We start from the raw sequence: 12,465 nt of genomic DNA, 5'->3' as shown, positions 1-12,465 counted from the left end.
TGCCTGCCCAGCCAACAGGGGAATGGGGCAGGGGGAGCCTCTGAGGGTGGGGGGGACCAGGCAGCCCCAGCAGATGCTGCTGAGGGCAATTGGGGGGAGCAGGGATCTGCGGGTCAGGAGTGAGGGGAATAACAATATAATAAATATATAAAAATGTAATACAAATAATAATAAAATGAGTACTGTACAGTTCGTATTCTGTGTTGTAACTGAAATCAATTTATTTGAAAATATAGAAAAATCATCCAAAATATTTATAATAAATTGGGATTCCATTTGTTTAACTGTGAGATAAAAAAAATAATCCCAATTAATCATGAGATTTAAAATTGCAATTAATTATGACTATTTTTTTTATTATTATTTAGAAGCCCTAGAAAATACCCAAAGAAATGCAATGTGATGTAGTTAACTCACAGGCAATATATTTCAAAATTTCTGGATTGGCATCTACTTGGACTAAATCTAAAATTCCTTGGTGGTGTAAACAAATTAAAAGAACAGACATACAGGGTACTGATTACCTAATCAGGCATAATTCTACTGGCTGCTTAGGAATGATTGTACAGTGTAATGAAAATTGCTTTTGTGCTAAATTAATGCTCACCGACTATAATCCAGGTATGGACATAGGAGTCCATGCACATTTAAATAAAGGTCCAAATAATGAACCATCCTATGCCACCTATTTGGCTACCAAAATGTTCTCCTCAGCAAGCACAGTAAAAACATTAACCTGGGTGCTGACCACCACAGAAGACCCAAATGTTACACAGCCCTTACAAAGGGATTGGGAAAAATGGATGAGGCAAAGTCATTATCACCACAGAAAAAAGGAAAAAAGATGAGTTGACATAGTTCTTACAGCTGCAACAACTTGGATGGGAGTACTCAATTCCATTGATTCAGATGTAATGGCAAATAAAATAAGTACCCTAGGATCAATCTTACAGAGAATCGGCACTCCCTTGCATAAATGTTTACATGTAGTTTGTCATTAGTTATCTACAGATAGAATCATAGAAAGTCAAGGTTAGAAGGAACCTCAGGAGGTCATCTAGTCCAATCCCCTGCTCAGAGCAGGACCATCCCTAACTAGATCCTCTCAACCAAAGCTTTGTTTAGCTGGGTTTTAAAAAACCTCCAAGGATGGAGCTTTGACCACCTCTCTGGGTAACCTGTTCCAGTGTTTTACTGCCCTCCTAGTCAGAAAATTCTTCCTAATATCTAACCTAAACTTCCCTTGCTGCAACTTGAGAGCATTGCTCTTTGTTCTGTCACCTGCCACCACTGAGAATAATTTAGCTCCATCCTCTTTCAATCCTTCCCTCCCCCCTTTCAGGTAGTTGAAGGCTGTCTGGTGGTCTTAAGATGGTGGTCTTAAACCAAAATCTAAGTAACACCCTTATTCCTGATAGTGCCACCCTGGCAAAGGCTATTTTGTACTTACGAGCAAATACCTCAACAGCCCTTACATTTATACAAATGCAACTAGCTGACCAAGACTTAAGGGGAGAGATAACCGAAGTCAACCAAAGAAAACATGTAACCAACTCCCAGGCAAAAGTAATTACATCAGCACTGAATACCACCGCACACGGACACGGACACAGTCTTACTATTTTTGAATATCAGCCACAGTAAATCCCAGTAGTTAGCCCAATAATACCCCTAGGTGTCATCATTAATCAAATGGTTCTCATGCCTGTAATATTCTAATGGGCAGCTAAAATACACGGATGCTGGGAAAAAAAATCAATTCGCAGCTGTATGAAGAAGTTAAGCAATAGGCTTATGTATATCCAAGCTATGTTTTGTATTATAAAGATTTTGTCTAAGTAGCGATCAAGCAGAATGTCAGTATCCTATGTACAAAGATTATCCTAACCAAAGTACTATTGTTGATATTGGGGGAGGATGTGCGTTATTTTGAACCATGTTTAACATAGAGTTAGTTATCTCACAAAATGTTTCTTTAGAAGAGAGTACTAACTGTTTTTGTATTGTTGAAATTCTGGGATGCGACTAACTTCAGTAGACAAATGTTTAGTCAGTTTTTCACTTGGGTTTTGTGCATTTTTGATAAAACAGACTTAAGTGATGACCAATTAGCAACATCTCCAGAGGAGCTTCTAAAAATTAATTAATCATCCAGATTTATACTGAAAAGTTCAAGACGTTCAAAATTCAGCAAAATACACTGTTGTTACAGGGCAGCATATAAGCAAGGCTGTTATCAGTTTATTAGACAAGGTGAAGGACATCACAACACCCACAGAGTGGGAAACTCTTCTTGGATGGTCTCCAACCATGCTAACATTCTAAATAAGGCTTTGCACCCCATTGTGGTGCCTTTAAGTATTGGCATGTTTCTAGCAATAATACAATGTGTTCTAGCATGCAGGACCCAGGCAACTGCTCTGAAGAGTTGAATCCCATGCCTGTGAAGAAGAGCTGCACGCTCTTTTAAAGAAAACATAAATGTAGGCTCACAGGCATGTCCAGTGAGATGACGTGACCTCAGAGGTAGTGGTCCTACCTGCCTTCATGGTAATGCTGGAATGTCTAGGTGATGCCATATAAATGCTTTATGGGCATCAAGGGGAGGACTGATGACTGCTTAAGCTGTACTGGGCCTAGTCACAAAACATAAAAAACAAAATCTTGATCACAATTGCATCACTTTCAGCTTATCCTACTATACCTATGATGATTTTAAACAGGTTCCTATGTGTCTGGTATGTGACTGTGTGAAATGTTTATCCTCGATTAATTATTATAGTAAATATTTCTTTGCAATTAACTCATGTATGCAGGAAAAGAGATTCTCCATATGGGGTTTGATTGATGTCCCCTCCTGATTTACTCGTTTGGCCTCAGTGGTTCCCTTGATCTTCCAAGTGTCACAACCCAAAGTTGTGATTTTTGTTTTGTGTGCGCTTCGGCACTGCTAAATTATTTTCCCGCCAAATTGCAGCTTCTTTGCACGGTGGAGTTTTCTGCTGCAAAGGAGAACTCCGGTACAACGGAGAATTTTCCCGCCATTTATAGCTTTCTTTGCATGGTGCATTTCTTTTGTATCTCAGAAATGTGCGGTGCAAAGGAGTTCCTGCCATTTGTATTTTAATTCGAGCTCCATTATTGGCTTGTGTTAAATTATGCACACGTGGTGGCTAGCAATTGGCTTGCTAGCCGTATAAAGAGCTTGGGTGGTTTCCGCCCAAGTTGGAGAGAAAGCAATTGGAGTCTGAGAGGGAGAGCGTGAAGATCTCTAAGCGCTGCGGATCCTTACGAACCCAACACATTTCTTAAGAAGGCAACAGAGGTCTAAACAGCCTCTGGCCTCTCCCCGTCGCTGAGCACAATCCTAGACGTATCCCTATCCTATATACTCAATTGCCAAACCCACGGAGCCTTAACAACTCTGGGGCCAGAGAGCCGAACCAAACCCACGGAGCTTCGACAACTCCGTGGGAAAGAAATTGCCGAACCCGCGGAGCCTTAACAACTCCGGGGCCCAAGAACCGAATTTGTCGTAGTCCTCCAACGAGGATTTAAGTGGAGCTGAACCTGGAAACTGTCCAGCCTACAGCACGACCATCTTGGGTGTAAGTAAATAATCTTTAAATCAACCACTACGCCTCTGTGACTAATTATAGCCCGTGCGTGCCTTGCCGTCGCACGGTATCCTCTGACCCCACGTGCCCAGGCTGCTGGCCACAGCCCGCGTGCGCAAAGACGGGTCCGCATATCGCTCCCGGCTCGCACATGGCGACATGGACGGGATTGGGAGGCAGCCCGCACACCAAGAACAACTGATCAAAAATTGTTTTTCCTGGTTGTTAATCAATTTCTTGATATGTTCCAACTCAGTAAAAATTGATAACCTCCTATTACTGAGGAAAGTAATTCAGTCAAAATTGGGACTTTCTGCTAACCTATAATGAACAGTTCGATTAAAAAGATGTTCCTGTTAGCTATTGCTTGGGTTTCTCTCAATTTACACAGCTACAAGAATCATTTGAAGATGCTAAGCTGAAGGGTATAAAAAAAGGAACAAAGCACCAAACAGCATGCACTTCAAGAGTGAGAAATCACCCAACACAAAAACTGCTACTGCACCCAGCTGATCTTTTGGTGAACAGATCTGTGCTGTTAGAAGCTGACAAAACCGAAACTGCCTCTTTCTCTGTATTAGTGAGATACTGCCACTTTTACAGCTAAATATACTGGACATTCCTTTGCATTTAACAGTGAAGCTGTAGTAAGTAAAGCCTTTCTATCATTCATTGAATGAGCTGTCATGTCAATCCTTTATACACTAGTCCTGAACCCCATTTCATAACTTAACACTCATTCCAGTGGGCTACGGTCTCAAGGACCTCCTTATGTTTTTAGTTTTGAGATGGGCACCTGGCCTACATCCAGATGAGCAGGAACACACTCTTAGCAGGGCCTCAAAGGCTTCTGAGACACCACAAAACACATGTGGTGCACATGAAAAAGTGTTCCAGGTTGCATATTTGCAGCTTGGAGCCACAATTAGATACTAGGAAATCTCAGTATCTAAAAAACTCATGCCAGAAAAAGTGGAGTAGTGCAAGTGGCTGCAGCAAGCAACACCCAAAACTGGAGCCTGGCTGGCCAAAGCCATACTCTGCAGCCCTGGGAGGTCCCCAGGGCTCCAGGCCAGGTTCTGATACCAGCCTCCCCTACCCCACCTGGGGCAATTTGCCATGCATCAGAGCACACATGCAGGGGTATACCCCAGGGAAAAGTAGCAGTGGCACAACTATGTGCTGCTGCTGCTAGTTGTCCCTGACAACACACACATGAGCACTCACCAAGAATAAGTAAAGTGGGAGGATGACATCCCTGGTTTTGCTAGAGATGTATTGATGGGTACATGCCAGAGTTTGGTTAACTTTGCCAGCCACGGCATCTCATTGGTGGCTCATGTTCATCTTGTGGTCAATCAAGACCCCCAAGTCTCATAAAGACATGTTTACTCTGAAAGAGTCTAAATTTAAACTGGAAGAAAAAATAAACACAGCACATGATGCATAGCATGTACACTACTGTATTGTTCTCCAAAAGAAATGAGAAGTTCTTCTGATGATCTTCTGCAGAGAATCTTACTGTCCATTTCATTTTTCTCAAGCAGGTATTCTGGTACCAATTCTCACTGTTTGGGAAAGTAGTCAAAGCATGTGACTTGTCCCTCTACCTAGGATGTGTAAAGAGACAGTGATGCCACCTTGCACTGGATTCTGCTTCTTTTCACTTGAGAGAAGCAACTTGAGAATGAAATGCAGGGAGCTATGGCGATGTCAGACTTTAGTAGCACGTCCCTGTGAGCAACTGGAGTACTGCATCCAGTTTTGGGTCCCCCAGTTCAGGAAGGATGTGGATAAGTTCAAGAAAGTCCACAGGAGAGCCACCCAAAGGCAAAGAGATCAAACCTCACAAGGAGAGGCTGAGGGTCATGGGACTTTTCAGCCTGGAGAAGAGAAAGCTTGGGGTAGGGGGGACTTGGTGGCAGCCTATAAGTACATAAGGGGAGTGCATCAGGATCTGGAGAAGAGTTGTTCACCAGAGCTCTCCCAAGGAATAACAAGGTTCAACAGCAACAAACTCTGAGAAGGCTGATTTAAATTGAACATAAGGAAAAACTTCTTCATAGTCCAAGGGTCCAGGGTCTGGAACAGACTCCAACCAGAGGGGGTGTAAGCACCTACTCTGGACTCATTCAAAAGGCATTTGGATGTTTGTCTTGCTGGGATTATTTGATCCCCACAGACTTCCTGCCTAGGGCAGGGGGCTGGACTCGATTTCGTGAGGTCCCTTCCGTACCCTAAGGTCTGAAATCTATGCTCTGACTTGTGCCCGAGATTAGTTGGGCACCTTCAAGGTCATGTACTTTTAAGTAGAAAGCAGGGTAGAAAAAGACCTTTCTAATAACTCTCACTGTTAGAAAATGTGTGTGTAGTTCTTCAGATTCCAGTGCATTTCATAGTGGATTGACCAAGCCTCGTTCTGCTGTAAAGAAGCAAAGCTTAATGGTTCAACCTACAATAATGATAATAAAACTAAAGTGAAGAAATATCAGCGCTATGTTAATTTGTTATGAAATGAATTAAAATTGTTGAGAATCTGTGTGCAAAGATTACTGAATTTCTTGGCATCAGTTTTATTAAATCAATATGTTGCTTGAAGAAATACATTCCTAGGAAATTATTAAATATGTTGGATGATTAAAGTGACTTCTTTTACCATCATGTCTAAATAAGTACCCAGACTATGCAATAATTGCCCAGGAATGCACATATTCCTGATACAAAATGAATGTGCTAATGATGCTCTCAGTAATAATAATTCTAAGCCTGCTTTTTGTCCTGAGGCACACGTTTGTTTTTTTTTTAGAGAAGCAATGCTTTTAATTTTTAGCCAGTTAAACCAAAAGTTTAGTTAAACACATGGAAATACCCCACATTGAGTGTACAAATTATATAAACAATGTGAAGCTGTTCTAAAGTACATGGTGTCCTCCTGAGATAGTGTACTATATGAGATACATTTTGGAAAGGATTCTTGCAGTATGAAGCCAAGTATAAATATGGGTTTCATTCTGCCCTCATTGTCTCCTGTGTAACCTCTGAGGTTCCCTGCTGACAAGTGCCTATATGATAGATTCAGAAAATTTATTGCCTTCACCTTGTATATATTTTAAAACATACACACTTCACTGGAGCAAACTGTAGCAGCAGGACACTGTACACATTTTTCTTTTTTGAACTCTAACATGCTGTTGCAGGGCTTGGGTGTCCGCCACCCCAGCAGCTGCTGCCCCCTCTTCCCTCTCCCCCACAGAGTCCAACACACCTAGCAGCCTTTTCCTGGCCTCATCTCATCTCCAGTCTCTCATCTGCTATGACTTTAATGTTACCTTTTATTTTATAGGGCAGATTTCCTGGGCCTGGGCACAGCCTCGTTGGTTCTCTCATGAGTCGGCTGTGCCTTCACGTCTAGGTCCATCCCACCTGGAGTCTGTGCTCCCCTCCTGGAGTGTTTCCCCTATACGGGAATGCTGCCTCAGGATTCTGAGCACATTTCAGGGCTTCAGCCATCCCTTTTCCTCTGGCCATAGCCTTAGCCTTCATCCTCTGTCTAAGACCTCAGGTCCTGGGCATCAGCTCTGACTTGGCAGCCCCTCCTGTGGCTCCAGTTTCACTCCACTGGCCTCAGCCCCTCTAGCTTAGGGCTAGTCTCTGTCACTGGCAATGGGGAGTGCCACCCAGGCAACCCCACCCATGGCATCATTCCCCCTTTATCCACCACCTGGTCCTCAGTAAAAGCTTCAAGACAAAACAGTGGCTTAACGGGGCCTAACTTAAACATAAGCCCCTCTGGGGTTTGAGCCCTTGTTCTCAGGTTGCCTAGCTTCTTTCTTTCCAGCCCCTGAATACCTCTCTCCAGCTAACTTGACTACTTGCTTCAGCCAACTCTCTTCTAGGAGCTCTGTCCTTCTGCAGCCAAGACCAGAGTGCCCTCTGCATGATCTTATATAACCAAGCCCAACCATCTTCCAGTTTTGTGACTGGATCTCCTGCACCCAGTGGCCAGGTGCAGTTAATTACATCATTAACCACCTGGCCTTTTTAGTCCTTGGTTCAATCCACCTGCAAAGATACTACTTGCTGTCATTTCTATCCCTGCATTTCCTGACACCTCTAACCTTCCTAGTAATAGGGGCAAAGGTTCCCTGTTATGCATGTTAACATGTATTTATTTGTTTGCACTTCAGTAGTACCTGGGACCATGCCCATTGAGCTAGGCACTTTACAGGAACAAAACTCATCTCTCATATATAGTTCCTTAGATACAACACTAACACGTGAACATCTAGGGTTTGCTTTGCAGACATACATTGTATCCACAGTTCTTGTAGACCTCAATTCATTTTCTGTGTAATGAAGTATTTAAATTATTAAAGGAAAAGGCAAAATCCATGGGGCATCCCAACAGATGATATAGAAAACTCGTTTTCAGAAAGCTTCCAATAGATCTTTTAAAATAATTTGTAATGTATTAGTTTAACAACACAAGCTAATTAACTAAAAATTAAACATTTTATTTCAAAAGACAGCTTCCCCACTCTAGTGCCCTTGATGAAAGAAATCTACTAAGGCTTTAATTAGAATTTTCAAAGCATCTATGTGTATCAGGTATACAACATCCACTGAAAAACCTGAAAGACATTAAAACTCCTTAATCACTTAGTCTCCTTTAACAAAAGGTTAAAATAAACATAGAACAAATAAACCAGTAACCACCACAGTGCACTATAGAGATATATAATGTTACAAATCCTAAAAACAACCTATAACCAATGCAGTGTAAAGGATTGCAAAATTGATTATAAGGTAATAAAATTAAGAAATGCGTCCCAAAAATCTGACAAAAGAAGGGACACCACCATGTCGATCTGGCCCATCTTTGTATGAGAGTAGTTTATACTTTATGTGCCCATGAATAATTTGATTTCATGTATTCTTGGGAAATGTCCTGTCACAGGGCCCAATTCTCAAATGATAAAAAGCATAATTGCACATCAGCTGAAATTACTTATGGGTGAATCTACATTATATGCTTTACTGAGCATTAGACTAACCTAATGTGCAATAAAGCATCAACATCTACACATGAATGCCAATTACTACACATTAAATTAGTCTAATGAATCATTTGCTAGTACCATTACATACAGGAACTAGAAAAATGGTACATTAACTAATATGCTGAAACGCATGCATAGACCCTGATCAGGAGCAATATGCTCCTGGTCAGCCCAGGCAGCAGGGGCCACAACTGCTGCCTGGCTAAGCCCCAATCTTTGCAGGGTAGGGGGAGGTGTCCTGCCTGCAGGGCTGGTCCTGACCTCTGTGCAGCTGGGAGGGAGCTGCTGTATAGCGGGGAGAGCTCCCCTTGCCCCCCTGGAGTCAAAACCTGATCCCCTTACTCTTTGCCAGGCTGAGGCTGGCACCTATGGGAGCCTGGAGCTGCCCCTGGTTGCTGCAGGGAGACAGAGCAGGGCAGGAGTAGCCCTGGACTGAACTGCTTCTCTCCCACTGAGCACACATTCAGATGCATGCCTGGGTGCAGTTTAATGTGCCTGAATTGCTGTGCAGAAAGTTCAGGCACATTAATTTACATGTAGATGTGCCCTATGTTAACTTTTGTAATGTTAATTAGGGCTGTGCAAAATTTTACCAGCTGTTTCATTTTGACACTGCTTCAACTCATTTTGAGTTCAAAGCAGTGAAACTGAAATGAAACGAAGGGATTTGAAACAGCCTTGAAATGAAACGATGGCTGTCAAAATGTTCCAAAAGTTTTGAAATGTTTCAAATTTTGAAGCTGAAGCTGGGCTTGCCTGCAGGGAAACAGAAAGTAAGGAGAGGAAGGGGAAAGAGGGGGGGAAGGATTGCTCTGATATTGACTGATATCAACCTCCTAGGTACAGAAACTCATGGACTCAGTATAGACACTGGAATTCTGACACACTACAACCTGCCTGACATCTGGCTCCCCAGGTACCTCTGCACTTTTATCTGTGCTGCTACATTTCCCCCCCTCCCCGCCCCCGCCTTCACACCAACTGCAGGTGCTTCCTCAGCCTGATGAAGGGTTTTTCAACCCAAAACCTTGCTAAGATATATTTCTGTAACTATTCAGTTGGTATACTAAAAGATACCAGATTAGATTGATCCAAAGAATCTTGTCTGCCAGTGCCATGCTTTAGACCAACACCTTTAGCACCTGTCCCTTGTCAGCTGACTGGCAGGACGCAGGGCCATGGGCACATCTAAGCCCCAGGGCTGGGTCTGGCAGGGAGTGTTCTCTGGCAACTGCTGGAGAAGAAGCTCCTGCAGGAGAGGAAATAAAGGCTCTATGACTGTTTGGCTGCATGAGATGCTACTGATGCTACCGTGCTGCTTACTAAATTATTATTACCTGTTGTTATTTAAACTAGTGGACCAGGCTGAGGCTGTAGGAGAGGAGAAGGCCTCATGGGGGCACACTACTGTGTTGTGTAGGGGTCCCAGCTCCATCAGTGGCACATCTTAACACACACATCACACACGTCACAAGTTTTGCTTGTCATCAGCTTGAGGTGCAGTTTCCTAGAAATCCTTGCACCTATCTCCTTGAAACCTGGCAAGCTTCATGGCCCCAGCATGGGCTACCATGCCTGCAGTTTTCACCCCACTGTGACTTAACATACACATAACATGAGTTTTGCTTTCAAGATTTTGAGGTGCAGTTTCCCAGAAACCCCTGTACTTATTATCTTGAAACTTGCCAGGCTTCATGCCCTCAGAGGGGGCTACCATCCTTGCTGTTTCCATCTAAATCTGCAAAAAAAAAAAAAAAAAAAAGACAAAGTAATAGGCAGTTTTATGCTTCCCCGTTATAGTCTATGGGCAAAATGAAGAAAAATGCTACAGTGGTTTTGAAATGAAACTCGAAACGAGACATTGTTCCATCGAAACAGTGAAACGGAAGTTGAAATGAAATGGTGCTGTTTTGCACAGCTCTAATGTTAATTTATTTAACAGTATAGGGAATCTTTTTCAACTCTTCAGTTTGAATTTTTCAGCTAATGGGTAGGATCTTACAAATCCTCTCTGACATACATACATTCCTATTGATTTTGATGAGGGTGTTACTCATGATGAGACAGTGAAAAATTGGCCCTAATAATTTTTATCCCACTCCCACAATTTTCTTTATAGGATATTTTATTATTATTATTATTATTATTATTATTATTACACACAATTTTTTAAATTTATTTTCAAAACTTTATGAAATATGCATTTTTAGAAGAAAAAGGGGTCTTAAGAAAAGCAAATGATTCTTATGATACACACTAAAGACACAGGAGGAAATTGTTTTGTCCTTTTCACTAGCTATTTCTAAACACTGAGGCTGAACATCCTGGACAGTATTCTGGACATCTTTGGCATTGGTGATATTAAGCCTTGGGGAGCAGAATTATTAAATGTTCTTTGTCAAAGTCATAATATAAGCCAAAATTAGTCATGGTTCCCACTGTGTACTCTGAGCATCTATGGGGATTCAAGAGTGCAGAAATATTGTCATGGTATTCTAATTGAAAGCAACTGGGAAATGCAAAACCAATGTAATTAAATTACATGGTTTGCAGCAGATGGAGTTTGCCATTTTGGGTCAGGCAAGCCTGCCCTGAAACTGACACAGAGTCAAACTGGAGAGCTGAAGAACATTCCACATGGTATTAAACATTACAATAACATTGGTAAATGTTAATTCAGGTTCCTAGCCAAGGAACTCACCCTCCTGCTGGCTGACACCAGCCTGGACATTGTGGGGATTACGGAAACATGGTGGGACTCCAAGCATGATTGGGCGGTGAATGTCAAGGGCTATAGGCTGTACAGGAGGGACAGGATAGGAAAGAGAGGTGGGGGAGTGGCACTCTATATCAAGGAGGAATACATATCCTCGCTAATTAGTAAAGAGTCAGGGGAGAAGCACTCTGAAGTGCTTTGGGTTAGGGTTCAAGGCAAAAGAGGGGAAAGGGACCTAACGGTGGGAGTTTACTATAGACCACCCAACCAAGGAGAGGAGCTTGACCAGGAATTCTTGGGTCAGCTCACTGAGGTAGCGAAGGCTAAGGATGTGGTAGTCATGGGGGACCTGAACTTCCCAGACATCTGCTGGGAGGAGCAGTCAGCCAGGTCTGAGTGCTCCCATAGGTTCTTAGACAGAGTCCAGGACCTTCATCTAACCCAGGAGGTGCACAGCCCCACCAGGGGGGATGCCTTGCTGGACTTGGTTTTGGCCACGGGCGACGACCTGGTGAGGGGGCTGCGGGTGCTTGACCCCCTGGGCGACAGTGACCACTGCCTGCTGGAATTCACCATTCAGCGCAAGGTGGCAAAGGCAAGCAGTCAGGCTGTGGCCCTAGATTTTAGAAGGGCGAACTTCAATGAGCTAAGGAGGATAGTTGGAGAAGTGCTGAAGTCTCAGAGGGGAGGAGAGCCGGGTGTTCAAGAGGAGTGGTCGCTCCTTAAGGAGACGATCCTCCAAGCCCAAAAGAAGGTAGTCCCGACGAGGATCAAAGGGGGCAGGAGAGCATACAAGCCTCCATGGCTCACCAAAAACATCCGGGAATGTCTCCTTGCTAAAAAAGGAGGCTTACTCCCAATGGAAAGGAGGGGTCATCACCAAGGAGGACTATTCGGCAGTTGCTCGGGGGGTGTAGGGGGGTAGTTAGGAAGGCAAAGGCAGAGATGGAACTGGGACTAGCTTCCCAGATTAAGGACAACAAGAAGTCCTTTTTTAAATACATAGGGAGTAAAAAGAAGGCCCCGGGTAATGTGGGGCCCTTGCAGGACACGACGGGGAATCTGGTTGTCA

Source organism: Alligator sinensis, unplaced genomic scaffold (assembly GCF_000455745.1).
Source record: "Alligator sinensis unplaced genomic scaffold, ASM45574v1 scaffold67_1, whole genome shotgun sequence".
In the NCBI taxonomy this organism is placed as follows: Eukaryota; Metazoa; Chordata; order Crocodylia; family Alligatoridae; genus Alligator; species Alligator sinensis.
Note: the sequence above shows the minus strand (reverse complement) of the source record.